Source organism: Schistocerca nitens, chromosome 8 (assembly GCF_023898315.1).
Source record: "Schistocerca nitens isolate TAMUIC-IGC-003100 chromosome 8, iqSchNite1.1, whole genome shotgun sequence".
NCBI lineage: Eukaryota > Metazoa > Arthropoda > Insecta > Orthoptera > Acrididae > Schistocerca > Schistocerca nitens.
The window spans coordinates 359,436,910-359,448,104 of record NC_064621.1 but is presented as its reverse complement, the minus strand read 5'-3'; positions in this window follow the sequence as shown (position 1 = coordinate 359,448,104).

The window sequence follows — 11,195 nt, the reverse complement described above, 5'->3', positions numbered from 1 at the left end:
TAAGTAAAAGCAATAGATGCAATGTATGAGTAGGAAATGCAAATGCCGACCGATGTGACCTAGTGGTTCTAGACGCTTCAGACTGGAACCGCGCGACTGCTACGGTCGCAGGTTCGAATACTGCCTCGGTCATGGATGTGTGTGATGTCCTTAGGTTAGTTAGGTTTAAGTAGTTCTAAGTTCTAGGGAACTGATGACCTCAGAAAAGTCCCATAGTGCTCAGAGCCATTTGAACCATTTTTTGATGTGCAAATATGTCTGAAAATATATCATATGCAGGTGCCTCTGAACATATATCACATGCTAGTTTAATAATGTATTAATACCAAATTTCACTGTCGAACATATTTATGTCGGTATACATTTCACTATCGCAAAAGAGTATTATGGCATCACGTACAGTTTAATGATTGTTTGATATTATCATTTGAAAAGAAGGAAAAATTAATTAATTTGGCATGAAATTATTCTACTTATACAATAATATTTATAACAAACGTTAAAGGTTTTCACAGAAATTACTCATACATCAAAACAAAATCAAGAAAGTTAACTCAATTAAATATTTAGTTATGTGGCTAAACATAAACCACATGAAAAACACAGTGTAGAGATAACTGCAGATAAGATGAACCCTGCAATTGCAAGATGTCACAAATATACAGAAGAAGAAAGTTTTTCGGTGACACCAAAAATAAACGTTGTAATACGGTAATCTGATCTGAGGCTCTGTATGCTGCCGAAACACTAAAACCAGCGTGGAAAGGTGGCAAAAACAGAATTTTGAAAATAAAAGGAGGAGCGGTTAGAAGCATCCTTGGCCTAAGGAAAACAGAAACTAAAATACAACCTAACAAGGAAAATTATGAACAGGTACACAACATAACACACCCTGCAGAAAAGAAGAATGCTGTTCTTCACATGTTTGGCTAGAATCGACAATGAGAAGCCAATGAAAAAGAAAAACACTTTAGTAAAATTATGAAGCTGAAAGGACAATCATCATGGTTTACTTAGACACTAAATGATCTCAAAAAAGGAAACATGAACATAACTGACGAACATAATAGGCATTTGGAACAAAATCCAGAAAATCATCTGAAGGGAAGAATAAGAAAGGGAAAGCAAACTGCCCTGAAGCAGAGTTCAGAAAATATGAAATGAACTGTGGGCAAAGAAGAACAAAATTCATCCAGCACGAAGTGAAATATACACTCCTGGAAATGGAAAAAAGAACAAATTGACACCGGTGTGTCAGACCCACCATACTTGCTCCGGACACAGCGAGAGGGCTGTACAAGCAATGATCACACGCACGGCACAGCGGACACACCAGGAACCGCGGTGTTGGCCGTCGAATGGCGCTAGCTGCGCAGCATTTGTGCACCGCCGCCGTCAGTGTCAGCCAGTTTGCCGTGGCATACGGAGCTCCATCGCAGTCTTTAACACTGGTAGCATGCCGCGACAGCGTGGACGTGAACCGTATGTGCAGTTGACGGTGGTCGGCGGAAGGTGCACGTGCCCGTCGACCTGGGACCGGACCGCAGCGACGCACGGATGCACGCAAAGACCGTAGGATCCTACGCAGTGCCGTAGGGGACCGCACCGCCACTTCCCAGCAAATTAGGGACACTGTTGCTCCTGGGGTAACGGCGAGGACCATTCGCAACCGTCTCCATGAAGCTGGGCTACGGTCCCGCACACCGTTAGGCCGTCTTCTGCTCACGCCCCAACATCGTGCAGCCCGCCTCCAGTGGTGTCGCGACAGGCGTGAATGGAGGGACGAATGGAGACGTGTCGTCTTCAGCGATGAGAGTCGCTTCTGCCTTGGTGCCAATGATGGTCGTATGCGTGTTTGGCGCCGTGCAGGTGAGCGCCACAATCAGGACTGCATACGACCGAGGCACACAGGGCCAACACCCGGCATCATGGTGTGGGGAGCGATCTCCTACACTGGCCGTACACCACTGGTGATCGTCGAGGGGACACTGAATAGTGCACGGTACATCCAAACCGTCATCGAACCCATCGTTCTACCATTCCTAGACCGGCAAGGGAACTTGCTGTTCCAACAGGACAATGCACGTCGGCATGTATCCCGTGCCACCCAACGTGCTCTAGAAGGTGTAAGTCAACTACCCTGGCCAGCAAGATCTCCGGATCTGTCCCCCATTGAGCATGTTTGGGACTGGATGAAGCGTCGTCTCACGCGGTCTGCACGTCCAGCACGAACGCTGGTCCAACTGAGGCGCCAGGTGGAAATGGCATGGCAAGCCGTTCCACAGGACTACATCCAGCACCTCTACGATCGTCTCCATGGGAGAATAGCAGCCTGCATTGCTGCGAAAGGTGGATATACACTGTACTAGTGCCGACATTGTGCATGCTCTGTTGCCTGTGTCTATGTGCCTGTGGTTCTGTCAGTGTGATCATGTGATGTATCTGACCCCAGGAATGTGTCAATAAAGTTTCCCCTTCCTGGGACAATGAATTCACGGTGTTCTTATTTCAATTTCCAGGAGTGTAGATTAGCATTATTCAAATAAACAAAATTTATATTTACATACCGTGAATTGGTCCTGTCACTGATGATCGATGCACCACATTGTTTCATTGTAACTATATTAGTTACTCCGCGTTTAATACCCCGTCTACATGTTGAGCCGCACTCCATATGCCATTACACAATTTCTTGAAGCTATAGACTGTGACATCGACTTCACTGGGGTCTAAGGAAAGAGTTGTAAAAACGTCCGTCGTAAAGAAATCTCTAGTTGCTCTGCTTTTAATACCCTGTCTACTTATAGAACAATACTTGACACGCAATTACACAAATTGTTGAAGCACTGGGCTGGGCATCGACGCCGGCCGCTGTGGCCAAGCGGTTCTAGGCGCTTCAGTCCGGAACCGCGCTGCTGCTGCGGTCGCAGGTTCGAATCCTGCCTCGGGCATGGATGTGTGTGATGTCCTTAGGTTAGAGGTTAGTTAGGTTCAAGTAGTTCTAAGTCTAGGGGACTGATGACCTCAGATGTCAAGTGCCATAGTGCTCAGAGCCATTTGAACCATTTGGACATCGACGCCGCACGGGATTGAGGAAAGCTTTGTTGGTGGCGTGACTGCTTGCGAGGTCTGAGAATACGGTAGCGTCGCCGTGCTGTACTGTGAGTCTCCCCTGTTTGTTGTCATCTGTGGCAAGTGACAATAGCTGATAACATGAACTTCCAGTGATTCCTTGCGATGAACTGCTGCATTCCACTCCCTATCTCGCCAACATGTGAAAATAAAACTAAATAAAATTACTGCAGCACTGTGAACAAAACAATGTCGTCTCCGATAATCCATTGTAGAACGGTGGGACGGTAGGCGGACATGAAATACAAAGTGTACTAGGAAAGTTTTGCAATACGACCAATAATAATTCACAGGAAGGTGTGTTCTGAGAATACTTCATACTTACATTGTAGCCACTGTGCCAAACCTGTAGGCGCAGTTGTTCACTAGCAGCGTTAGTTTGCGCTTGCTATGAGGTCGTCGTCACGAAGATTCGGGCAGTTTCACGGTACAGCTTCGTGCTTGGTTGAAACGTAGACCAGCGCTTCGAAGAGAGAACTCTTGCACTCAGTGATGGGTGTCCATATCGTACAACTATATTCTGGTGGTACAGGGAATTCCAAAGAGGAAATTTCACTCTGCAGGACGCTGAGAGGATGTAAAGGCCATGATCATCAGTTACGGAGGAAAACACTGATGCTGTGAGGAAAATGCTACATGAAGGCAGGCGAGAGACCTACAAGCAGATAGAGCATTCCTTAGGGCTAAATGAACCGGCAGTTCGTTCGATTCTGCATGATCATTTGCAACCAAAGAAACTTTGTTGTCTCTGATTATCGCACAGAGTGACGGAAGAGCAGATGACCCGACGTGTGACTTGGTGCAGGGAGATGTTAAAGGCGTCTTCTACGAGACAATCTCAGTATGTGAAAAACATTGTGACAGGTGACGAAGCTTGGCTATACTATTATGACGTGTCGACTAAGACTCAAAACAAAGTTGAGTCTTTGAAGATGACGACACACGCATAGCTGTCAGGAAGTACCGATCATTAAAGAAGAAAATGAAAGCTCTTCTTTCTTTTCAAACCGAGTGGAATTGTGGAGCTTATTGTTTTGGACACACAGAAGACAGCAGCGGCTAAGCGGTACACTGAGCAGTGCCTGCCCAGAGTCATTCAATCTTTGAAGAACCTGCGATCGATGTTGGTTCCTCTATCAAGAGAACGCTCCAGCTCACGGCGCCAGAGCACTCACCGAATTTTTGCGGGTACAGGACTGAAACTTCTTGAGCACACGCCTTACAGACCAGGCCTTGCTACTTTTGACACTGCACTTTCCCGCATGTAAAAATGAAGCTGGAAGGAGTGCAGTTTTCAAGCGATGAGGATCTCCTGAGGGCTTGGGACAACGAGTGTGCCTTATTCCCTACAGAAACTTGGGAGAACTGGTTTAGGAATTTGTTACGAAGAATGGAGACGTGTATTCAATGTGGCAGAAATAACTTCGAAAAAATTAAATAAATAAAGCTGTATTGCAAAAATTTCCTAGTAGCCTTTGTACTTGCATAACAGGAATTGAAACCAACAGCTGTATTATAATTCAAACACCGTTTATTCGAACAATGTTTGAATTACGGTACAGCTACCATCTTCGTCGAAGGAAAGCGTCATCTTCAGGATCCAAGTGTAATCTGCCATCAACGTATGGACCACAATGAGAAAGGCAAACGGGGTCTTCAGATGGAAACAGTACATCTTATTAAGTATGTTACGCATGTTCAGCCAATAAACGCGAGTGCAGCGGAGCCAGAATCAGATGGATTCCGTAACGTCCGGTAACAAACCCACCAATGGTCAGACGACCTTCCCTTCTCTTTTTCTGTTCATTTCTTGTCTGTTCATCTCCTCCTCCTCCATTTGCCTGTCTCTTCCTCCCCCAGTGTCAATTCAAATCCTCCTTTTCCCTTTTTCTGTCCATCTCGTCCTCCCCCCTCTCTCTCTCTGGCATTTCTCCTTCCCTTATCTCTATCCATCTCCTCCTTCTCCTATCTCTGCCTGTCTCCTCATTCCCTCTCGCTGGTCATTTCCTCGTCCTCACTTCTCTCTCCGCGTTATCACCCTCACTCCAATAGGAGGCTGATTGTTCTAACCTCTACAGTATTTCATTTCAGTCTGTAACACCTGTCTAGGAGTAACGTTTTCGATCCCGGGTTCGAACACCGCCATTGCTTAAATATTGAATAAAAATCATCAGCAATGGCGGCCGAAGATTTCCGCCATAATGTCGCCCTCATTCTGTCAACGGCCGTGTCAGAGAGGGCAAATGAGCGGACAGAGGTTCAGGGCACCCTGTTGTCATTGGAAAGGCGGAAGAATCAGCAATGGCAACGGCATGAGGATGCAGAAGGCAATGGAAACCATCGCATTACAGACACGTAACTGGAGGGAACTGACAGGGGAGGGGGGACGAACATGAGAAAAAGACTGAATAACCAACGAAAGGATAACATTCCACCAGTCGGAGCGCGGAAAGTCACAGGTCAGAAAGTGGTAGGGACGCGTAAATCTGAAAAGGGAAATGCTGAGGCTCCATCCAGATACGGAAGGAGTCAGTGAAGTGAAATGGAAAGAGGACAAGAATTTCTGGTCAGATGAGTACAGAGTAATATCAACAGCAGTAGTAAATAGTACAAGGGGAGCAGGGTTCGTTATGAATAGGAAGGTAGGGCAGAGAGTGAGTTGCTGTGAACAGTTCAGTGGTAGGACTGTTCTCGTCAGAATCGACAGCAAACCAACACCGACAAAAATATTTCAAATATACATACCGATGTCGCAAGCAGAAGACGAAGAGATAAAGTATATGATTATACTGAAGGGGTAATTCAGTACGTAAATTTAGATGAAAATCTAAAGGCTAGGTGGCAGGAATGAGAAAATAGAAAATCTAATTCAGTTCTGCAATAAATTTCAGATGGTAACAAAGAAAACTCTGTCAAAGAATCACAAGAGGAGGATGTATATTTGGAATATACCGAGAGATACAGAAAGGTTTCAGTTAGATTATATCAAGGGCAGTTAGAGACTCCAAATCAGATATTGATTTGTAAGGCGTACCCAGGGGCAGATACAGACTCTGATCACAATTTGATAATGACGAAGAGCAGGCTGAAGTTTAAGAAAATAGTCAGGAAGAATCAATGCGCAAAGAGGTGAGATACAGAGGTACTAAGGAATGAAGAAATGAGCCTGGAATTCTCTAATGTATTTTTTTAGGTACATTTAGCGGTATACTGTCTGCAAAATGTATTGCGAATAGAGTTAGTAGTAATGAAGCAATAAATTAAAACGTCATGCATGATGCGGCAGTTTTTCAAGTATCTCAATATTTGATGTCATATCTCCTGAACTGTGTGTCGTGCGATGCTATAATTTTGTAGGTACATTCAGCGGCCAATGTAGATACTGTCTGCAAAAAGTGTTGCAAATAGAGTTAGTAGCAACGAAGAAATAAATTCAAGCGTCTTCCATGATGGAGTAGTTTTCACGCATTTAGTGTTTACGGCGTATGTCTACTTCACTGTCGTACAATGATGTAATTTTTTTAGTAAATTCAGCGGTGTAAGTGTAAAGAGTCTGCAAAATATGTTACGAATTATAGTTAGTAGGAAAAAGTAATCTATTAAAACATCATGCTTCCAGTGGGAGTTTTTTCTTACGCACAGCGAAGATGTCGTGAACGACAAACTTTTTTCCCTTCATCATTTTGTGGCAGTCGTAAGCGAGAAAACGTTTCGTTAAAGTTTGAAATTATGTACACATTTTATTCCAAATCTCTAAGTGCTCTCATATTCAAATAATAAATGACTAAAATATGGGTATTCTCGCGTCATGGACTACACTGCTTATTCACCCGCAGCTCTTTGATAGGTGGGTGGTTTTTAGCCCCATGATGATTCTTTCCGTACAGTAAATGATATGTGTACGAAGTTTGATGGAAATCGATCCAGTGGATTAGGAGGAGATGTGGAGCATATATACACACTTACAGGGCGACAATTATTGAACTATATGAAAAAAAAACGTAAATTAGTTACAAACTACGGCGTGCAAACACTTTATTCAACATGTAAACGTCACTACAGATATTCGGATTTAGTTTATAACATGTTCGATGTGTCTGTCATCATTGGCGATGATGTAACGCAGACGAATAGCGAAATTCTGAATGACCCGCTGATGCGTCGGAACATCGATGCTGTCGATGACCTCCTGAATGGCTTTTTTCCGCTCGGCAATGGTTTTGGGGTTATTGCTGTAAACCTTGCCGTTAATATACTCCACAAAAAGGAGTCGCTTGTGTTTATATCCGGAGAATAAGGCAGCCAATCGAGGCTCATGCCAGTGGCCTCTGGGTACCCTAAAGCCAGAATGCTGTCCCCATAGTGCTCCCCCGGGACACTCACCTGCTTCGATGGGATCGAGGTCCGTCTTGTCGAAATCTCAGTCACTTTGGATAATGGAGATGAGATCATCTTCCAGAACCTTTACGTACCATTCGGTAGTGGCCGTACCATCAAGGAATATCACACAGATTATTCCGTGAGTGGACATTGCACATCACACAGCCACCCTGTGAGGGTGAAGAGACTTCTCGATCGCGAAATGCGGATTCTCAGTCCCCCAAATGCGCCACTTTTGCTTACAAAAGAAAGTGACCAACAACAAGGTGCGTGCGCATGCGCATGATAATTCCCATCATGCCCCGTGGACAACCGTGCAGTTTGCACGTCACAACGCAAACCGTTCAGAAGTTGTGACGATTTTATTTCATGTAGTTCAATAATTTTCATTCTGTACATACATACAGGTACATACGATAATCCATTTTTGTAATTTGTGTGGATGCTCAGATTGTGCGCTGTAGGATTTGCGTTGTTAGTAGTGTTGGTGTCATGATCTGCTGTTAGGCGCCAGTGTTGATACGGCTACGTGGGAAGAATTCGGACCCAAAGAACCGAGGACATGCAGCGTAAAGGCACACGTTACTGCGATCTGCTTCGCCTACATGTGATCCCTGATATATGGGAGAGAGAGATGCTTTGGACTTAACTGCTCTGTTGGAGAAAACCGAATCATTGGCCGACCGTTTCAAACTGTGTAGCCACCAAGTTAACCTGATTTGAACATGTGTAATTTCTGGCCGTGGGGTAACCTGAAGGACAGGGTTTATCAGCGAGACATTAACACATGTTGGAAGTTGAAGATGAACATAGCGAGGGAGGTAACCAACATCCCACCTGAGATGTTCCGGGCAGCAGTAGAGCAATCTCTAGTGCTGTTCCAAGCTGTAGTCGTTGCAGACGGTCTTCACATTGAGCAACATTTGGAACCTGAAGCTTATGCCGTTAACAGTTGTCATACCCCCTCACGTCGAAATTAAAATATATTTCTCTTCCGCATGTCCTCACAAATGTTTCCACGAAGTTTCATTTTCCTACCATCACCGTTTCTCATGAGCGCTCTCCAAAGTAGAGGAAGTTTAATTGTAACAATCTACGTCTACATCTACATAGATACTCCGAAAGCCACCGTAAGGTGCGTGGCGGAGGGTACTAACTGTCATTTCCTCTCCTGTGCCATTTGAAAATAGAGCGAGGGAAAACGACTGTCTGTAGGCTTTCGTATGAACCCTAATTTCTCGTATCTTATCTTCGTGGTTCTTACGCGCGATGTATGTTGGCGGGAGCAGAATCGTTCGGCAGTCAGCTTCGAATGACGATTCTCTAAATTTTCTCAATAGTGTTTCCCGAAAAGAACGCCGCCTTCCATCCAGGTATTCCCATTTGAGTTCCCGAAGCATCTCTGTAACACCTCAGTTTTGTTCGAACCTACCGGTAACAAATATAGCAGCCGTTCTCTGAACTGCTTCGATGTCTTCCTTCAATGCGATCTACCACTGGCCCCGAACACTCTAGCAGCACTCAAGAATAGGTTGCACCAGCGTCCTGCATGTTGTCACAGGTGAACCACTCTTTCCTAAAATTCTCACAATAAACCAAAGTCGACCATTTTCCTTCCCTACCACAGTTTCCATACGCTCGTTACACCATATATCTCTTTGCAACATTACGCCCAGATATTTAAACGACTTGACTGTGTCAAGTTGGACACTAGTATCCGAACATTATAGGTTTATTCTTCCTACTCATCCGCATTAACTTACATTTTTCCTAATTGAAGGCGAGCTGCCATTTATCACATAGACTGGAAATTTTGTCTACGTAGTCTCTTATCTTCCTACAATCACTCAACTTCGACACTTCTTTTTTTTTTTTTTTTAAAAAAAATCTTTATTCACAAAACTTTATAATTATACAATCTTAACCCACTTCCTTATGTGATTAGTGGGTCCTAAACCTTTATACAAAACATTGAGAAGGCCGGTGTGGCCGAGCGGCTGTAGGCGCTTCAGTCTTGAACCGCGCGACCGCTACGGTCGTAGGTTCGAATCCTGCCTCGAGCATGGATGTGTGTGATGTTCTTAGGTTAGTTAGGTTTAAGTAGTTCTAAGTTCTAGGGGACTGACGACCTCAGATGTTAAGTCCCATAGTGCTCAGAGCCATTTCAACCATTCTTGAATAAAACATTGATTACAGCTAATTACAATTTCATTAAGTGAGCTACAGCCAGAACTAAATTAACAATGGGCAACTGATTTATTAATAATATTTTCTTTAGAAAGCCTGCCTATAATTAGTCTCTACTGCTTGCAGCGTCTCAGGTGTGTCAGCAGTATACAAACCTAGTTATGGAGCCTTGCTCATCGAGCTAATCCCGATGAGCGTGCCCCTGACACTGGGCAGGCCAAGGATGTTAATCCCTACAGGCTCCTAACTAAATTTCCTAATTCTAAGTCCTACTGACTAATTCTATTTTATGTCATATCCGGTGCTTGTCCTAGATCGGTGGTGTTGTACCCCACTCCCCCTAGTCCTGTACTTGGCGGATTCCAGACTATGAGGAAAGTCGGCCTGTCCACACACAGGCTGTATGGGAATAGGGCACTAGGCTCAGCTGGTATTAAATATGTCTCAGATTATTAGCTAATCAATGTCCCTCAGGTATTCTTTCAACACTTTTCGTGAGTCCTCGTTAGCCAATTTATTCAGTGTTTGAAAGGTGTCTTCTCGTCTAAGTAAGTGGTAGGTGTCATGGTCGGGTAGTTGGTCTCGTAATGTAGATGTAACATCATTGAAAAGGGGGCACTCGTAATCCACATGGTCGGGAGTACCCTCCGATGCTCAACATTGACACGCAGGTGCAGCCCTCTTCCCAAACCGACATTGATATGTCGGGTAGGGCCCATGACCATTGAGAAGTGGAATAATCCCCGGGTTGGTTTAAAGTACTTAATGCCCAGTCGTTCCCTAACATTCGCTAGAAATTCAAATGTTCTACGACCTGTTTCCCACGATTCCTGTCATAACTGCTCACCTCTTTGCCTTATCTCACCCTTATTCACAACCCTAATGCCTAATATGTCCTACATTTTCACAGTATACCCTTTTTTGGCCCAGAACCACGCAGCCCGTTCTCTGATTTTGATATCTAGGGGGCAGAGCCCCATTATGACTTATAGGGCTCCACCTGGAGATGTCCTATAGCCCCTACAGATCTTAATATCATATTTCTCTGCTCTTCTCAGAGTCATGGCGGGTGAGGGGGAAGAAGAAATTTTTCATGTCCAATGGAGATGAGATTGCTTAGTACTAGTAGGGCTCTCTGGGTTACGGTGTCAATGTGTTTCCCGAAGTTCCACCTTCCGTCAATGATGATTCCCAGGAAACGTGTGTCACGTCGCCGAAGAACCGGCGAGCCCTCAATTCTCACAGTTGGATTTCTGATCAGCTGTCATTTTAGCTGAAGGTTTGTTGATTTACTTGGTGATATTTTCATCTTTGTGTTCTGGCACCATGGTTGCAGTTTATCTATAGCCTTCTCTATTTTGTGCTCTAAGTCCTCTCGGCTACGGCCGCCAACCAACAGGAGGAGGTCATATGCGTAAGCTATCACCTCTAGCACTTCTTCACTTTGTTGTAAGTTAACCAGTAGAGGTTCCATGCGGTTGTCCCACAACAGGGAA